The 21,018-nt window shown below is 37.7% G+C and overlaps 1 protein-coding gene and 1 pseudogene across 1 annotated transcript in view; one reads left to right on the forward strand and one right to left on the reverse strand.

Annotated features, from left to right (window-relative positions):
- Nucleotides 1-4,967, forward strand: part of LOC137393011 (dolichyl-diphosphooligosaccharide--protein glycosyltransferase subunit STT3A-like) — a 117,785-nt pseudogene extending 112,818 nt beyond the window's left edge.
- Nucleotides 1-21,018, reverse strand: part of LOC137394328 (uncharacterized) — a 481,712-nt gene that overhangs the window by 130,433 nt on the left and 330,261 nt on the right. The window lies entirely within an intron of this gene.

Raw genomic sequence — 21,018 nt, forward strand, 5'->3', positions numbered from 1 at the left:
GTATTTACTTTTTGTATTCCAACATCAACTATGAACCTGTTAACAATGTCTGTTTTTCATTTGAACACTCACAATGGTTAATCATTTTTCATTCACTTTTTTGTTATTTTATTCGTCTAGAACTTGTCTCCTCCCTTTGCAATGTGTGCTACATGTAGTTGTTAGTCATTGACTAGTTAGTCATTGGACTCTCTCTCGCTAAGTTCATATTCACACTTGCTTTTTTGCCCAGGACGCACAGATTATGTCTTGGTGGGATTACGAATATCAGATAACAGCTACAGCTAATCGAACAATTTTGCTAGACAACAATACTTGGAACAACACTCACATATCCAGAGTTGGGCAGGTGGGCATCCTAGGATTGACTTTGCTTATTCCTTCATTCTGCGACAGTCGAGAGATCTATCACCTGATCATACAATATTATCCCATTTACTATGTTGCGCCGAATGCTTTGTCATGCAGGCAATGTCATCACCCGAGGATAAAGCCTATGAAATCATGAGAGAGTTGGATGTGGGATATGTGCTTGTTATATTTGGTGGTCTCACAGAATATTCCTGAGATGGTAAGTGCTCTTTCTTAAAATGGAATTTCATTCAAACACCTCCCAATCGATCTATCCCACTCATCTCTCTCTCCCACTCATCTCTCTGTCTCTCCCACTCATCTCTCTCTCCCACTCATCTCTCTCTCTCTCTCCCACTCATCTCTCTCGCTCCGACTCATCTCTCTCTCCCACTCATCTCTCTCTCCCAATCATCTCTCTCTCCCAATCATCTCTCTCTCTCCTACTCATCTCTCTCTCTCCCACTCATCTCTCTCTCTCCCACTCATCTCTCTCTCTCCCACTCATCTCTCTCTCTCCCACTCATCTCTCTCTCTCTCCTACACATCTCTCTCTCACTCATCTCTCTCTCTCCCACTCATCTCTCTCTCTCTCCCACTCATCTCTCTCTCTCCCACTCATCTCTCTCTCTCCCACTCGTCTCTCTCTCTCCCACTCATCTCTCTCTCTCCCACTCATCTCTCTCTCCCACTCATCTCTCTCTCCCACTCATCTCTCTCTCCCACTCATATCTCTCTCCCACTCATCTCTCTCTCCCACTCATCTCTCTCTCCCATTCATCTCTCTCCCACTCATCTCTCTCGCGCTTCTCTCACTCACGCTTTTCTCACTCACACTTTCCTCACTCATGCTTCTCTCACTTGCACTTTTTTCACTCACGCTTTTCTCACTCACACTTTTCTCACTCATGCTTCTCTCACTTGCGCTTTTCTCACTCGCGCTTTTTTCTCTCACGCTTTTCTCACTCACGCTTTTCTCACTCACGCTTCTCTCACTCGCGCTTTTCTCACTCACGCTTTTCTCACTCACGCCTCTCTCACTCGCGCTTCTCTCACTCGCGCTTTTCTCACTCACGCTTTTCTCACTCACGCCTCTCTCACTCGTGCTCTTTTCACTCACGCTTTTCTCACTCACGCTTTTCTCACACACGCTTTTCTTGCTCACGCTTTTCTCATTCACACTTTTCTCACTCATGCTTTTCTCACTCACGCTCTTCTCTCGCCGCTTTTTCCTCTGCCCCGCTCTCTGCCCTTACGGGTCATTGTTGTTCCCGCACCCTCTGCTCCTGCTCCCGCTCCTTCCTTCTCCCCTTCCCCTCCCTAGAACATGACAGTAGGACGCCGATGTCTTGTACTGATCATACTAATGCCCTTTTCAGATATTAACAAGTTTTTGTGGATGGTACATATTGGCGGCTCAACACCAGAGGGCCCTCACCTAAAGGAAGCAGACTACTACACTATCCAAAGGAGATTTTAGGATTGACAAAGATTGTTCTCCCACTCTACTCAACTGCCTCATGTACAAGCTATGTTATTATAGAATTGGTTCAGTCTACAGTGAGCAGAGTGAGTGTATATTTGTTTCTATACTAGAAATTCCACTGTCATACAGCCCACGAACAAAGTGATTTTTGTTTACATTTAAAAACGTCATAGCTAACAATATCAAGAAGTATCAAAATGAATATCCAAACTTAATAATAGTAATAAAGTAATAATAGAAAACCCATGCACAATTTTGTTTACATTTTAAAACGTCATAGCTAACAATATCAAGAAGAATATCCAAACCTATAATTAAATATCGTAATAATCTCATAAGAATCGTTAGAAAAAAATATCATCATCATTTCCTTTACTTACACTGTGTTGGACATCAGTTAGAAAACCAAAGTATTCAAAATTGTCTAAAATGTCAGTTACTTTGAAATCGGCAAAAATGAAACGATTTCTGTTCTCTTACATTAATTACTAAAACCTTCGACAATGCTATAGACTGGTGAAAAGTGCACATTATTTTTTCGTGAAATGCGCACGGCTTGATCGTTCTATTCTCTGTCGCTCGGCGTTTCAATTTTCAGTCTTAACTATTGTAAAAATGAAGCTTATCAAGTTTCAATAAAATCTTTAGTCCAAATAAATTTGTCTGATTGTGTATAATCCGATCAGATGGGTAATTTTTAAGATAATAACGACGGTTTACAAAGACTTGGTAACATATTTAAATAGGCTTATATCTGTTTTATATCGTTATTATACTTTAACGACTCTACAAAATGATGGTTAAATTTGTTGATGAAACTTCGAGGCAAGGGTTCGTCTCATTGTTGATGAATAATATTCGGAAGATGTGCGCACATGTGCATTCATCATAAATCTCCCAACCAATCGCTTCGCTCGTGTTTGGTCGTGGGATTACTGATATTTGTATATATCAGTTTGAGGAATCGATAGTTTGTGAGGGTGTGAAGGAAACTGCTGGTTCTCTTTACTTCTCCACAAAACAGTCAAGCAATACAAATAAAAACACAGAGTCTTTAGTCATCAAATAGTATATATTTCTGCCAAAATATATATAAACTCATGAAAGCAAATGTGTGTGCAACAATTGTCAGTCATGCAGAGAGCCTGCGCTGTTCTTCTGGAATGAGCTAGACAGGCTTTTATATGCTTCTTTTCACGGTAGGTTCCGGCTCCTGCTTATCGCCTCTAGACATCTTCCTTTGTGATGTAACTCGAGTATGTGACTCGGCTCTCAAGTCTAACTCATAATGGGGTCAGTTAAGCTTAACCAAATGTAGCTGAGCGGACTCACTTTGTTTATAACAACTGGGACGGTCCTGTTGCCGTGCCAACTTGATTCTCTTTGCGAGCTACAACAGTGTCTGCGGCACTACAATAGACAATTAGATTGTTGGTTTATCTCTAACAGAAAAAGTACTATTTTGTCGGAGTAGGTCGAAAATCGTCAACTACGTGATGTTTACAATTTAGTGCAGTTTGTTATGACATTATTCATCTTTTTTTGCAAATTTGTAGCCAAGCCATCAGGATACGATAGAAGACGTAACGCCGATATTGGTAATAAGGACTTTGAACTCAATGTTTTGGAGGAGGCATACACCACAGAGCATTGGATAGTTAGAATATACAAAGTGAAAGACTTGGTCAATCGAGGCGTATAGAGAACCCATCAAACCTTTTGTATGGTTTCTCAGCCTCATGCTAGTACATTCCTTAGCTTATGCAGTGGCTCCGTTACAGTTACACGGATGTCTTTCAGAGATGCATGGTATCTGGTTAGATTCATGTCATGAATAATTCTTTATAGCCTGCTAGTAGCTTTCTTGAATGCATGATCAACGTGTGATTTGTAGTATCAGTAATGATTTACAATGCTGTTTAAACTTAGTTGTACAGTTCAATAAAGCCTATGCATTCCTCGGTTGCCTTCATTGTATCAATTTTGTATGAATTTAGCTAGTGGATGGTTCAAATATCAGGTATCTGATACCAGTGCTCGGGTATCAGATACAATGGGTAGATACGTATCAGTTCATAAAGGAGTCTTTTGTTTGAATAAAGGAGAATATTGTTTGAGTAATCTCCTAGTAAACACCAGGTAAATGAACCTACTGATATTTAGCAGACCAGTAATAGCTGAATACAAGGGGGACCAAACTAATGATGTTTAAGCAGATCTATTTATCTCTATAGAACACAAATTCATATATGGTTCGACCACAACATAGGCTGGCCGCCTACGTTCATCATAACTTGGTTGTATAACAGACTAGTTTTCTAGGTTAACCCAGGTTCATAAAGACATTTACACAGGTTATTTCTGTGGTAATAAATCCCACCTGGCAACAGGTTACCACTGAGAAGCAATAGGTTACTACTGAGAACAGATCAGCTCCATCCCACTAATCACAGTATCTCCTTACGGTTTACTGTTCTACTGTTAGTCTTGCCGTATTTGAGTAGAAAAGACCATCTAGAAGTTTCCATTTCTATAGAACACTTATTTGTATTAGGGGGTTGACGTGAATAAAAAGCTATTTACTGTAAAATGTTTGTCACAGATTATAAACTAAACATGGTGGAGTTGTGAAAACCCAGTATAATTTACTAATAGTTTAGAGAGAGTTTGTGCTACAATGGATGGAAGCATTAACATGTCAGAGCTTTGAGCATGCAACTAAAGACTAATTGTTGTCTACTCTAATACTTGTGCTATGATTAAATACTAAAGTTATAGTTTACTAGCTGATTCAAATTCCATGCATTGTACCTATTAAACATCAATTTGTGATTATTATCATTATAGACCCAATTGCACTATAATTGTAGTAATGCTCATTCACTTGGTTGTGGACGACCAGATCTATAGCTGAGTATGTCCTACACAGCTAGCGGGCCAACCGACGGATAGAGGGTCAGCCAAAGAGACGAACCAGACCAAGACTAGCAGAGACTGGGTCGGGTGGAAGTATGACCGGCTTGATGCCAGACAGTGGAGAACAGACTGGCTGGCCACTGAGCTGGCACCTGGAAGACCAATCAAAAGATCGCCAGAAAAAGGCCATCCTAGAGATGAAAGCGGAGCCTAAACCTCCTGGGATATAATAGAGACAAGACGATTGATAGCCGGGCAGAGGATGGAAGATGGCAGATCACTGTATGCACAAACATTGACTGTATCTTTATATACATTCGACACTCCTATACCGCATACCTCATATAACGTAAATTCTAGATAGCGTATAGAATTTATATGAAGTTTTTGCTTCGTACTGCGTAAAAAATTCCATATAATGTAAAGTGTCTAGTCTGATGAGTTCTCAAATTCAATTTGAATGTTACTCAATCTCGCCACGGCTCTTCCGAAAAATATGAGTTGCATAATGTGTTATAACTACATTTAGTATACACGCTACTTTTGCAACATTCTAGTTCGTCATGATAGATCGTCAGATGTGTCAGCAGAAAAGAGAGCCGAATAGCTGCGCAATAGTTCCTAAACACAAAGGCGACCGATTGGTGCAAGAGTTACAGCGTTGATCTACCAATTGGAATGTGACGAGTTGGAGTATCATCAACAGTTCTGTTTTATCCTAACCTTGGGCCCTGGGTACAGATAGACAACAAACAGTTAGTACCGCTCTTCATAGCAAACATGTTTTTTGCTTGCTTTATTGTAGATGTATAAAATATTTGTTATCAGTTTTACTTCGCAGAATATACTTTGCTGTACCATAATACAAGCAAATCATTGTAAACGATCGTCAAAGGTATGCGGTCCCCATCAAATTACTGTAAAAGTTACCACAATCATGGTCTATAATAATAGGGAGATTGATCAGAAATAGGAGAAAAGCTGTCGATGCTAACCAATAATACTGCAGTTACGGTACAGCCCACAAATTAATTGAGTGGAGTCAATTTTTTTTTGCTTAGCCAGAGGCGTGAGTTTGGAAAGATCTTGGAACGGATTATGCATATTCCATGTATCTTACTATTCTTATAACGTAAAATCCCTATAAAGTAAACGTTCTCAGAATGAATTATTTACGTTGTAGGACTGCTTACTGTATTTATTTATATAAATATATCTATACCTTTCTACTCAATCAAGTGGTTGGTTTATTGGAGAGCAGTAAAAAGTTGGCGGCAGTTTTTCAGCAATAGTATGTATCATTGTATATATATTAGCTTAGCTCACTTTCATGTTACACAATTTATAATTATTGAACTGACTGCGGTATAATTGCAACAATGCTCATTCACCGATGTTAGCTTGGTACATAGTTCACAGCAAAACCTTTTTGATTTATTTACTCAAAAGATTAGTAGTTTTACCAAAGTTACTGATTTCTAGCTTCCTGTCTTCCAGCCAGCCTACAGATTCCAGCAAGTGTACCTCTAAAGGCTTATGACTCATGCAATGGCTCACTATCAAAATATATGAATATAACTGTTGGTTATATATTATTATATTAGTATATCGTATATAAGTGTTTGTTTGTTACTCAATGGCTCAGGTACAGTGACACGGATGTCTCTCAGAGATGTATCTCTGAGAGTATATGTATAGTATATGTCCAGTTATACGGAAACACCAGTCTTGCAGACAAGCCACGCTAACCACTTTGTCACACCGCTGCCTTCCTAAAATATAAAATAAATGTGGGCATACTTATTACACCTGTCAAATCTTTAATGGTGATTGGTTAAAATACGCAGGCCTCAGCGAGCACATTTGAACTTATAGAAGAAAAGGATTTGCCCAGACTTCACCAAAATGCTATATATACATTGTATATTGTATATATACTATTGTATATACATAGGGATATATAAGGCTATTTATATAGGGATATATATTGGGATATTTATATAAGGTTATTATGATAAATATTGAACTTGCGACAAGTACCACGATTTCATCAATAAGTTTCTTATTCGGAAGCTCTACCACTGAGCTGGAACGGCATAGTGATCAAAGATGTTTTCATATAGAGTATACAGAATGTATATACATGTATACGTAGCTATAGCTATGTATATATATATATATATATATATATATACATCTATATATATATATATAATATGTATATGTATATATTCTAATCAGGATGCTCCTATCAATATAAAAGGCGTGTTAGAAGGCATATATATCTATATATAGCTATATATATAGCTATATATATAGATATATATAAGGCTATTTATATACGGATATATATTGTGATATGTATATAGGTATATATACGTTTTGGGATATCTACATAGGAATATATATGTATTGGGATATCTATATGGCGATATATATATTTTTTTTTTCTATTCAGGAGGCTCATATCAATATAAAAGCCATGTTAGAAGGCTCTGAAAAATTAGCTGTTCAGGGAGCCTCCATATTCTACATACATATAGAATATAAATATATATAGGCATATAAATATATTTATATGTAGCATAAACCAAATTAAACTTATATTGCACACAGAAATAAAAAACTCATTCATTTAAAATGGTAAATGTTGTATATGTTTATTAAAATTAATTTTCTATACAAAAACTTTTTTATTACTTGTGTAATGCTAGACATTCATCTAGTTGATAATAAAGTAACTGATTGTAGGCTAAACTTAGATGCACCACTCAAGGAAGTGAATAGAGCTAAATTATTACTTTAGTATAAAACTGATGTTTATACGCTCAGGTCTACATTGTTACCTGTTAAATGATTGGTTGCCAACAGGCCATGCTCTGGTGATACAGGCTGCATTGATATTAACAAAAAACCTTTGTGTTAGCAATAGTTTGTGTCCGCGAAGCCATTACATTAGCTACGAGTGTTACAGCTTGGAGTTCTAGCACTTCTACACTGAATGAGAAGTTATACGGTATATAATATCTTAAAAAGATCATTTATGAGTGACGTTTGCTCTCATCTACAAACCTGACTAAAGTTGATATGCCATTTGCTGATCTCACCCCAAGTTCCACCATCCTTCTATACAAGTGACTAAGGTTAAAGACTGCCTGGTAAGTATTAAAGGTTTCTAATTTTGCTGTACCACGATGTTCTATGAAGGTTAAGGTGAACTCCATAAATGACAGTTTTTCTTTTTTCGATAAAAAGACAGCTGGTCTTTCTGCTCTAGTCATGCGCAAGTGTTTGCTTCGGTAAAGAGGTGGGATGTTTTGGTTGATTATTCTCTGGTTCTATTTAGTGTACCGCTAATTAATATACAGTATTTGATCTGGATTTTGTGCTAGCAACCTAGCATCCATCCTTTCCAGCTTGCTTGTTCCTTTTGATACTTTATATATTGATGTCTCTAAAATGAGTTTGAGGTGACCTTCATAGAAGGATCATGAAATATTGAGAGTACCAGATATTATAACATATTTTATCTGGTTTGAAAGTACCATATGGTTATCTACAGTACTCTGTTGTAGAGGTTGTCATAGTCACAGTGACTTATATTCAGGAACTTATACTTTTACTTTACTGCTCAGACTTACATGTACATAATATCAATAGCGGGTGGAGTATTGACTACTTATCTATATATTTATCTATAATATGGCTATTCAACTAATTATAATTAATTTTAAATTGATACGGATAATAAAAAGTGTCAGCTAAAAATCCACACAAATTTTGAATGAAAATATAGTAATATAATATATGTAGGGTATAGTTTGCCTTATCATTGGTTGAGTCAGTGAGACAGACAGAATTTCAAGTGAGAGTCTACTGAGGTCTAGGTCTAGGTCTAGGTAAAACTCGAGCCTTTAGACCCCGCTCGCGGGTAAAAGAAGGCCTTCAAAATGTCTGTCAAAAATTCGATAAAATTTCATGGCTTTCCTCGCAGGTTGCGGGAAGTCCTGGGCATAAAACTATATTGATAAAAACTCGAATTTGACTCAATGGCGGGGGGTTCCCCGTTAGTTGTTGACCTTGTATTATGATCATGAATTGTATCTTGTAAATGCTTAAAACTATCAACAAAAGAACTGTGCTTGCTATTTGTTAAAATTTCTAGCATCAATGTCATGCGAGCATTCTTACGCCTTGCCTCCAACAGCTCTAGATCTAAAAACTGCCTTGCTTCCGTAACACTCTGTTTTCCCCTCAAATCTGAAATAAAACGCACAGCCCTTCGCTGCACATTCTCCAACGATGTTATCTGCCTAACTAAATGAGGGTCCCATACCTCACCTGCATATTCCATTATAGGTCTACACAAGGTGAGGTATGCAACCCTCTTCACCTTTCTGGGGGCCTTAAAAAGCACATGCCTCATCATACCCAACCTCTGAGAAGCCTTTGCCGTCACCGAATCAATCTGCAAGTCCCAACTAAAATCACTAGTAATTTCAACTCCAAGATATTTAAAAGCTGATACATTCTCTAACGCCATTCCTCCTAAAAAATAATCCACAGAACTATCAAGACCGTTCTTACCAAACCTGACTATTTGACACTTACCAGTGTTAAACACCATACCCCAATGCTCAGCCCACCTTTCCAACAAAAACAAATCTTCCTGGAATTTTTGGGAACTATCTAAGCTGTTAACCGGGCAATAAAGAAGGGCATCGTCCGCAAAAAGTCTTATTGTCGATGTCTTTATAATGCTACAAATGTCATTAATGTAAACTAGAAAAAGAGAGGGCCCCAGCACGGAACCCTGAGGAACACCAGAAGTTACTGCAAGAGAACCAGACGCTGCTCCCTCTACAACCACTCTCTGCATTCGGTCTGCCAAAAAATGTGCTATCCATCTAACTACTGCTGAGTCAATACCAATAAATAACAGCTTTTCAATTAAGAGACCGTGAGGTACTCGATCGAAAGCTTTCGAAAAATCCAACACTGCAGCGTGTACCGAGTCATTTCCATCCACCATTTTCATAATGTCATCTACTGTTGTGACAAGTTGGGTAGTGCATGAGAGACCCTGTCTAAATCCATGTTGGTTTGGGTTGAGCGTTACATTAAGATGCTGATTAATATTGCTTAGTACTATATGTTCTAAAAGTTTGCATGTAATACATGTAAGTGAAACTGGTCTAAAATTACTGGGGCTGTCTCTCGAGCCTTTTTTAAAAATTGGTACTACGTTTGCCGCCTTCCAGATATCAGGCAGCTGGCCAGTATTAAGAGAATGTTGAAAGATAAGAGCTAAAATCTGACTAGTGACCACCACATCAAGACTGAGGTCCTCTTTCCTCAGCTGGTCAGGGCCTGGTGAGGTGTGGACGCTCAAATGAAACTAATGTTTTGGCTTCACTTTAGGTAGTGTGTGAGTTTCATTCCCCTGTAAACCATTCCATTAATCCTTTACACATGATTGACCTCTTGTGTTTATAATGTATTATTACCAATATACGCAATTTCTATCCTTTACATCTCAGACTGCACTGGTTCATAACTTATTGTTCTTATTTGTATGCCTAGGCTTACATTCAGCATTCTTGTTCACCTATTTGGCTTTCATAAAATCATCTGAAAGTCTGGCGTTTAATTTGCTTGTTCAGAAGTTTGAAAGCCTCTTTGTATTACTACTAACCCTGACGCAAACCTAAATCCTATCAATGATATACAGCCCCAAAGGATAGCCGACGGCGCTCATATGGGCGTGGTTTAATGATGAAGCTCTTTTAGGATCATAGACCTATTAACTATACTAGACTGGGCAATGCCAAGCCACAGTGTCCCACTTAAATAGCCACATTCCTCGCGACGTAACGTCAACGCTTTGTTCACTTGCAGCTGGTCAGGCAAGCGAGTCATCATTGTTTACATTGAAAGAATGGCTGAGACAGCTTTGTTGCTACATGTAATTTGACATAACTACTAAAGTACATAAGATATTGGTTTAAAATTTTAGATGCTAAGCTTATACACTATGAATTTCCTACCCTGCAAATTTATAAACATAAAGTTGAATATTTCATATGTAAAGTGCCAGTAAAAATGTATATTGATATATTCAAAAAATATTGCAAAATTATCAATGTTGCCTTATGCTATGGGCTAACATGCCAGGTAGCTAGGTGTACAAACTGATTTCAAATGCATACACACTGGTAAATGGTACACTGATCGCAGTCTGACATGAATATAAATGTTGGGTCTAAGGTGTAATGCAAACAGCATCAGAAAAATCGTAGAAAGCAAACGACAAATGGTACACTTTTCTAGACATATTGTGACAGGCTACACATGACTAAAGACGACCAGTCGGCTGAGCTTTGATCTAAGATTACTTTTGTTAGCTGCTACCTTTGTAGCCTCATGGTGAATTCTAATTCTGACATATCTGGATGTGATAGTTTTAACTAACGCTGAGCTGTGAATTGAGCATGGAAATTCCTGATGCAAATTGCTCTGTAAAACGAATGAAAGAGTCTTAGTGACCATCAGCCTGTGTATGTCTGCAGTGATTCCTTTTAAGTCGACCCACTGCCGGACGATCTGTTCTGAGCCTAGACATATCTTTGTGATGGCAGGATGAGGTGTAAACAGACCACCTCTATCTTTCACACTGATTAGTGTCGCATCATCCCTGGTGCGTAAACCTGGACAGGAGGCTATAAAGCTGGTGCAGTCATTACAGTTGAGTTTTAAGCTCCGTACCACATAACCTGCTAAATAAATATCATATGCTAATATTATTATAAAAAGCATATGTATCAACCGTAAAATAAATTTAACTACATCTCACTGATCTGTTGCAGTATTATTTTAAGCCACTCTGCTTTCTGTATATCTGCTCTATACACTAACAATTAGTGAAAGTAACTAATACCAAAATACATGTACATGCATGCACTACAATTATATCAGCAGCCATGCAGTTTAGCACATGCAGCAAGGCTGCAATGTGTGCCAAATCTCTTGTTTTGTAGAAAATGTGGAGGAATTTGTTGTATTTACCTACCGATGTACTCCACTATGTCCGAGACAGATTTTGACAGATCGATTTCCAGTCATTCGCTTGATTCCAAATCATCATGGAAGTCATCGTCACTTTCTACATTATCTTTTCTCCGTTTAGATGAGAGAAGTAGCTAGCAGGAGCCATCTGAGTCATCAAAATCAAGACAGTTAGCACTCGAGCTAGGTGTGATGTCTGTTTTCACTAGGAGAGCTTTCAGTGCAGATTTGAAGCTACGGACATCTGGATTATTGTTGAAACCTCCCTTGGCCCGAATCTTTGAGAACAGTGTTTCTATATGATCTTGTCCAAGCTTGTACGGAAGCAAATACTTGGCCTCGCGAAATGTTTGAAAAATGTAATTCCCTATTCCAAGGTACGAAGCAGCTGCAGTTTTGAATCCAATTATAAAAGTTTTACGTCGGCTGGTGTCGAGAGAGCGTCCATCTAGCAAGCTCAACTGTTCTAGGTAGGAAATGATGCCAACAATTTTGTCGCTTATATATCCATAGTTTGTTCTTGTGAGTGGACTTTTATAACCCTTTCCATAAGAGTTGTGGCAGTTCAGAATGTCAAACAGTTGATCTATCTATAATGAAAAGTTAGAAATAAGCAAAAGTTATACATTTTTCAGTTAACATTTTGGGGCATACACCAAAATGCTGATGAATTTCAATGACTTTTGGCAAAAGCAAATTTCAGCGGCATCAACAGATTTCAGAATAATGTACTGAGTAACTTTATTAGTAAATACTATTGCTGCTTTGTAGCCACATCAAACATTAACATGTCGCGTGAGTGGCTGTGTCGTAATTTACCAACCTTCCTTATGAATGTGATGGTGGCGCCGGCATCTCTGTATACTGCATCTGTTTTAGAGAGATATTCAATGGCATCTGCTACAGAAGAAGAAAGCATCTCAGCGGCGAGCTTGACTTTCATGGTCATATTTTTCCAGTTCATGTGCCGTTTTGTCAGCTTGTTAGCAAGTCTTAGCCCGATATCTTCCTGGAGCTTATGAAGATTTTCAATGTAGGTATAGTCTACATCGCCTTCTGGGGATTTAAATCTCCGCAAAGTGCCCAGCGCATTCCTCGCTAACTTTAGCATGTGTACCGGGTCCAATGTAACATACACTTTGTGGTCCATCATTGGGTGTGGAAAGTATGGCTTTTCTGGGATTTGGGCACCTAGTTTTTTCAGAGTGGTGATGTTTGCTTGTGCACCATCGCAAGTTATGTTTATAATCCTGATTCCGTGTTCGGCAGTAAGGCGTAGGCACTGTTGTATCAATTGCGACTGTAAATCACTGTCAATCTTGTCTACATAGAAGTAGCCAATTGGATGTCGCACACCGCCCATCACTGGAACAAGAAGAAATACCAGTGACTCGCTGGCTAACTTAGTTTTGTCCCCAATGGTAACATGGCCCTGCACAGAGTCGGTTGACTTCTCCAGACTAAGCTGCTTTCGGATTGCCATACTATCTATCACGAGACTGTATACATTGATTGCACATGACTTTTTACTGATGATTACAATGACATCTGTTAAAAAGCCAGGATCACACTCTACAGACTCGAGCCAGCGTCTTATAGTTCGTGCATTAGGAAGTTTGAACAACGTTCTGAGATAGGCGTATGCTTTTGGAGAATAGTAGTACATGGTGATTGCAAACTCTTTGATTTTTGGACTGTAGACCACTTTAGTTTTTGTATTTTTGTTTTTGGCTTCATTTTCTATTAGCTCTTGCAGGCAACCATCTATCGAGTCAAGCTTAGCGCTTTGGAGTTTATTTTCTTTTTGCAGTAATGCAAGCAAGTTCTTCTGGATACGTGTGGTGTTTTGAAGCCTCTGAAGCTTGTGGTTCAGTGTGTTTACTTTCTTTAAAAGATTTGGTATTCGTATCTCTGGTGCGATTTTTGGTCTACCTCGTGTGCGCTTATGTAGAGGGTCGGGAATGGTCTCTACAGATTGCTTGGCGACGGTTGGCTCTTCGTACCAAAGTGGAGGTTCCAGGACCAGCTCATCTCGGTCTGGTGGAGATGGTGTTGGTCGGCATAACAGTCGTCTATGCTTTGGTTGAGTCGGCTGTGAATATTTTGGCAGAGAATCGAATACCCTTGGTACAGCAGTAGGCTTTAGTATGGCAGCCATCTGCATACCAGGAGGTCTACGATAAGAGTCTATTGTGAAATGATCACTGCAGAGCACAGAGTATTTGGAAGGCATCCAGTCCTTACGTTTCACGGCGTCTATCCACTTGTTACGTCTGTCTAGGTGTTTTTCTTCCGATGGAAAGGTGTGGAAACTTAGTTTACTGTCTTTTGCTGGAGTATTAGAACATCCAAATGCACAGCAAAAATTTCTACTCCTCTTGCCCTGCAAAATAATCAGTAAATGATTGCATCATTATGAGACCATCATAAAGTAAAAATCCTTCTGGTTGGGTTTAGCTACACTCTCAAATATAGCACAGCCATCGCCATACTCATTTACTAGCCTATGTCCACCTGCCATGGTGATGAAAAACTTCATGAAATGGGCAACACTTCGTCTACTTCGCGCTTGGCATCTTTTCGTGCGAAACAACTTTTCAAATATTAGTGCCAGCAATGAACATTGGGAAAACATTTTGGAAAAAGCTATTATCTGTATGCATATCTCGGAAAAATCCGCAAGATTTCTTGCTCTTTATATCTAGATACACCTCTCACAACCACACTTGAAAACAATTGGAGCAAACTTTACCTTCGAATCATTCCCAGTGCTGGTAGTTGCTCCACTCTCCATGGCTTCCTACTAAAAACTACGGCTTGGACTAGGCAAAGTGAACAAAGCAATGACGTTACGTCGCAAAGAATGTGGCTATTTAAGTAGGACAAAATGCTGAGCCGTGGTGCATTAGATTGCCCTAGTATAGTTGCCCTAGTCTAGTATAGTTAATAGGTCTATGTTTAGGATTAACCCAAACACGGCACCCGAACAAACAAATATGCTGAATAAAGCACCTTGTAAATTTACGAATATTATGAACTATAGTGGTTATTTTACTTATCTGTTGAATTCATTTTGTTGTCAAATAAATATAATATCCCAATATTGTCACCGTTATGATCAGTCAGTTGCCATTCACAAGCATTCGTGATATTAATAGTCACAATCGTAAAATAGCTCAAATTCGGTTTTGCATTTAGATTTTGAGTATGAAAACTACACTGCACAGCTTTGCCTGCTGTCCCATCTTATTGGCAAGGTAAAACAATGTGAAACCGATGAAAGACTTTGTCATTTTATATTAGGGGTGGCAAAATATTAATCAAAAACTAGAAAGAAAATGCCGTTGTTCGGGTAATTATATTCAACTTTAGGCATATACTACGCCCTTTACTAATTTTAAAATTATTAAAAGTAGGTAATTTGAAATGTTTTATTTTGATTAGATCCATTATTTTGGTTAGGTATTACCCCTACATTGCAGAAATTCAATGTTTGCTATTGTGACCCGCGGGGTCTACTGGCTGAATAAACTAATGAAACGATAACAGCGATTCGTGTTTTCTAAAACCTAACAAGGCAATGCGACCGCCCCACGAGAGTTGTGTTTGCTTTAAAACCTAGGCTAGCACAATCCTAATAGAGCTCCATCATTACACCACGCCCATATGATAGCCGTCGGCTATCCTTTTGGGCTGTATATCATTGATCCTTTTGACGCTTGCTTCACCATGCAAGTCTTCAAAGGGCTGTTTTAAACACAGCCTCATATATTTAGCTTTCATAAGATGAAAGCCAAATACAACGTATATTGGCTAAATTTTCAAATTAAACGCCAGGCTTTCATCTGAATGCCTGGTGTTTAATTTAATTGTAGTAGCAATTACTCAGTGAAACTGAGACTTTATGTTAAACCCAGGCCCGTATTTCCTGGGGCGGCGGGCCGGCTGAGCCGTCCCAACTTTTTAAGAATTTTTGGCGGCTAAGTACAGTCAAACTAGGATAACTCGCCCTCGGAAAATGTAAAATTTTATCACGAACACTTGGTTAACTTGAACGGGTTTGTTTGGTCCGTTCCCCTGCAATAATAAATTGCTTTAGATAACTCGACCTTAACAGCATTAACTCGGACAGTTATTTGCCCAACGGCTACGGAAACCGTTTTTATTGCTGTAGAGTATCACTTTATTCTAAGCCATATACGGTAGATAAACTTCAACTTTAAATAGTTCTTGGGTGTCATTATTATCATCATCGGCAAAATATTCTTGTTAATGACTTTTATAAAGGTTTGCAAAAGGTCAAGTTGTAACAAACATTCGCTTGGCAATAGCCCCACGAAAGCGTAGAAACCTTAGGATGAACTTAAAATAAAAACGGCAAAATTGATCTTTGTTGAAATGCTCAAAAGAAAAATATGTATTTTTTCTGAGCGTTTCAACTGCGGTCAAGTTTAGCCTATTTTAATCCAAAAATGTCCTGGCAGTCACATAACCTAAAACAAATAAATCTCAACTAATAGAAAAAATGTTTATACTTTCCGATAAAATTTTTTAAAACTTCACATGAGATGCCCGGTTGAGGCCCTACATAAAAGAAACTGTTGAGGGGGCTGACAAACCCTCCAAACCCCCAGATGCTCATAGCTAGTCGCCTAACATTAGCCGCCCCAACTTGCTTAGCCGCCCCAACTTGCAACCAGGGAACGCAGGCCTGGAACTTAAACCAGTGAGTGCATAGTGATTGTGTTTAAGACCAATTGTAGGTAGGATGAGGTAAGAGAGAGGTGCATAGAGGTAGGTTAGATTGCTTTTAAGACAACATCTACTATCTAACAAATACCACCTGTGCACCCTCATTTGTTTCTTCATCTGTAGTGCTTATGCTCTATAGTCAGATAGTATTTGATTGAGTTGGTAACAATGCTTATTTTACTGTTAAATGATTTATTGGTTTATTAGTGTAATAATTAGATTGAAAGAAATATTGTAAGCAACATTGACAGATACTTACTGCTAGGAATGAATGGGAATTTAGCGTAAGAAAATAAATTCTGCCGCAGTCCATTGTAGATGCCTATTGTATTAACAAAAGACAACTTCTAATTAACCACACTTCTCCATTAACCTCGATTTCTGCTCAGAGATTGCCAACTTTAAATGAGTATCTTCTTGTCAGTTAGGTTGTGTTTTACCATGCCTTTGATTTTCAATTGCTGCTTGCCAATACCATGAAGCCATTCTCTGAGTTATGAATAAAGGCTCTATTAGGGTAGTCTGGCGTCCTCCATTCTGTGAACATGGCCAGTCAATTTTAGATTCATTTAGATGAGAACTTTATACATGTTAGGTAGGTTGGTATGAGCTAGAATATCCACATTTGGGATGAAATCCCAAAACTTCACATTTAGAATCAGATGCAATTGTCTCATCATATAGACATTAAGTTTGTGATCCGTGTAACAGAGAAGATAGAATGATGGCCCGATATACAGAGCATTTAGTTTTGAATATCAGATTCTTGTCATATCACACCTTTGCCTTTACTTGTCCAAAAGGGATTGAAAAACATCCTGGTGATTATCCCATCATCCATTTTGCTGCTACTCATGACTGTCGACCCAAGATATTTGAACTTGTTGACACTGGCTAGCTGCTCATTGTTGAGGTAAATAGGCTGACCAATATGTCATGTACTTTACGGATAGGCTGGAGTAGTATTTCCATTTTTGTAATGTTTATTTCAAGTCTTAGCAAATCTTCTATTTCCTGCACAATATAACTGTGTATCATCACGAGTGTGTGCAAGGAAGACAGTGCCATGAGCAAACACGAGAAACACGGGCTCATTAGTAGTCTTCATTTGAGAATTAACATCCTTGTGAGACAATGACATGCAGACACCACCTATGTAGGCTTTAGTGAGGTGAGGCTATGTCTCTGAGGGTCAGAAACTGGAAACTGACTGAGCGTGAAGCCAGCTAGTAACTTGTTGCACCTGAATTATCCTAACTTGAATAAATTCCATATTAAAATAATCTGTCCTATATATCATCTGGCCCAAATTTAATCTAGTCAAGAGTGACTAAAACTGTCCAATAGCAGCTCAGAAGCGTAAGCGTATGTCCTGTCCAAGTGACAAAATCATTATTATGGTCTGCTACACTAGAGCAGGGTGGAAGGAAGGGCTGAGAAAGAGGCTACATGGTTTACCACAGCAATCTATTTTACATACTTTTTATGCTTATGGAACATTTTTACAACTACTATAAGTTTATTACTAACCGCAATATAACACCAGGTTGATAGCAAACTATATATAAGAAAATTTTCATTGTCACAATGACAATTTTCTCAGTATCATCTTTTCAATTTTGACACATTTTCAGGAATTAACCCTCAGAGACCCCTTTTTTGTCAACATTTCCTCAGCTCCTTATATTATCTCAGATTCTTATGTTTCTTTGTAAACTGATGTAAAAGCCAGGTGTTTATTCTCTATTAGCAATTACCATGACGCTTGTTCAGAGGTTGAAAGCCTCTCTTATGTTACTACTAGCACTTGTCGCAACCTAAATTCTATAGACATGATTGCTTCACAGTGCAAAGCTTAAAAGAGCTGACTGAAGTCTTGCTCTCCAATTAACAAAATAGGTTTACTTTTCAAAACAGAATTGCATGGTGTTCAATTAGAGGTTTTATGGTATGTTATTTATTGTATATGTTTATGCACAAAAACTTACATATACATGTATATTTAACTGTCGCTGAGCAGTTGCTTTAAGGTTGGTGTAGTGCCAAGTGAAGGAGTCTCCCAGACTTTCTTTACACCTTGTATTACACATTATATTGGAAAATAATCATATACATATACGTTATCATATTGAAACAGGTTCAGATAGTTTCATATTGGAGTATAATCGTACACCTTGTCATATTGTCACACAATTGTGTACATTTGTACTTTTCCATGTTGAAACATAATCCTATGCCTTGTTATATTTGAACATAATCATATGCACCGTCATATTGAAACATAATCATATACCTTGTCTTATTGAAACACAATCATATACCTTTTCATATTGGAACCCAACCATATACATTGTTGTAATGGAACATAATTCTGCACCGTGTTATATTGGAACACAATCCTTGCCATATTGGAACACAGCGCTACTGCTGTTACTTTCACCTGCTCCAACGCTAAATGAGTTTACTTACACAGACATAATCCCTAGCAATACAAATCAATGTTTTCATTAATAGAGAACAAAAACAGTGTTTTTAGTTACATCTCTAATCTCTGACTATTGTAGAGAAAGAAGAAAAGACTGAGTACCTAATGGATGTGTTATTTTACATAGAATGGTTAGCTAGAACTTATAAAGAGAAAGCAGAGCACTCTGGCAAATGGCGACACTATCTACAGGTAAGTTTACTATCTTTTAGATCAACGAGAGTGAAATGTGAAGATGTATACAAGTAGACTGAGTACATTGAGATGGTGAGTCATAAATTTGATGACTGCAACATAATTTAATGGTTATTTGTGAGCAGAGTCTATTTATTTATAATGCTAACTTTAGTACCGTGGAACTTAAAAAGTTGTGATTTTGCCAAATATTCAATTTTTACTCCTGAACGTAATATATTACTTTATATGTTATTTTAAAGGTGATTCAGGCAATTATTTTTGAAATTGAGGTTATAAAAATATAACATTTAGAATAGATCACATTTTAAATCAAAACCAAATTGTATTTTTCCGATGAAGATGGAAAAATGAAGACTTTTAAACTTTTAATGAAGTCTATTGTAGTACAAATATAACTTGTAATAAATAAGGCAAGTGTTGAACATTATTGTATATTGTGTCATTGACTCAACAGACTACTAACATTTAACAATTTACTAGATGAATGACTATAACAATACCTATTTGAGACCTTAAAATAATATTACTGAGTCAAATCCTTATACTGTATAATGTAGAAGGTATATTGATTCTCTTCGTTGTAGCTATGGCTTAAAACAGGAAAATTATGAACACTCCTTTACAACTGCTCATTGCTAAGAACGAACATTCTGTAAGACACCTTTGAAGTTCTTTAAATTCTGCAACTGAATTTATAGATGGCTGCTATAACATGTAATATTATCAAGTCTTTAATAGTCGGTCCTGAGAATTACCATAAACTTTTTTATTATGTTTGATATGACTATAGTTGCTATGACTTGTGATATTATCAAGTCTTTACTTGTCCGTCCTGAAAATTACCATAACTTTGTATTATGTTTGCTCGCATAACAGTAAAGTATCATAACAACTATTGTGAGGTGATGTCACAGTGTTGATTACTGGTTGAAGCAATTTAACTGAAAACAAAAATACGATTAAGATTTACCTAAGGCTACGAAACACAGAATTCTTAGTATTTTGCTATGAATTATTTACAATCTTTAGGCTCACGGGCTAGCTAACTTCTGCCTCGCTCAAGACGTAACTCCAGCAAGACGTAGACTTGTATATGAAATAGAAAAAAGCTGGTACAAAGGAAATCATCCTCTCAGCTATGATCAGCATCAACAGTTAATCAATGAGCACAAACTACTTCTGACAAACTACAGAGAAGAGACTAGAGATAACTTTGCTGGTTTAGACAGCTTAGTCGAGGCTTTAGACACTGATGAGCTATTCAGTGAAGGAAGTTTAACAAATGCTGAAGAATTCTGTCAAAAACTATTTCAAGCAAGTAAAACTTGTACTGATGGACTAACCAAAGTGTCGAGAATAATTCTCCAAGATAGTGTTACTATACTAAAACAAGGAGGGAAATACCCGCCATGCCAATTTGCAATGATAGGGCTAGGATCGATTGCCAAAGGAGAAGCAACTCCTTACTCTGATTTAGAATATGCCCTCATTGTTAATAAGGAATCAGACTACTTTGAAAAATTAGCTGTTGACACCTACTTTAGAATAGGGAACCTGGGAGAGAGTCCGCTTAAAGGATTTGATATTGAAGAACTCAAAGGCAATGATAATCTTGATAATCATATGAAGCAATTCACAACTGGTTACAGAATAGACGGAGTAACTAAAAATTCCGGAAATATTCCGACGGGTAATGGCAGAGAAGGAGGTCACAATATGATCCTCACAGTTGACAGCTTGATGGATCTCTATCGACAAGAAGCAG

The sequence above is a fragment of the Watersipora subatra genome, chromosome 4 (assembly GCF_963576615.1).
Source record: "Watersipora subatra chromosome 4, tzWatSuba1.1, whole genome shotgun sequence".
Classification (NCBI taxonomy): Eukaryota; Metazoa; Bryozoa; class Gymnolaemata; order Cheilostomatida; family Watersiporidae; genus Watersipora; species Watersipora subatra.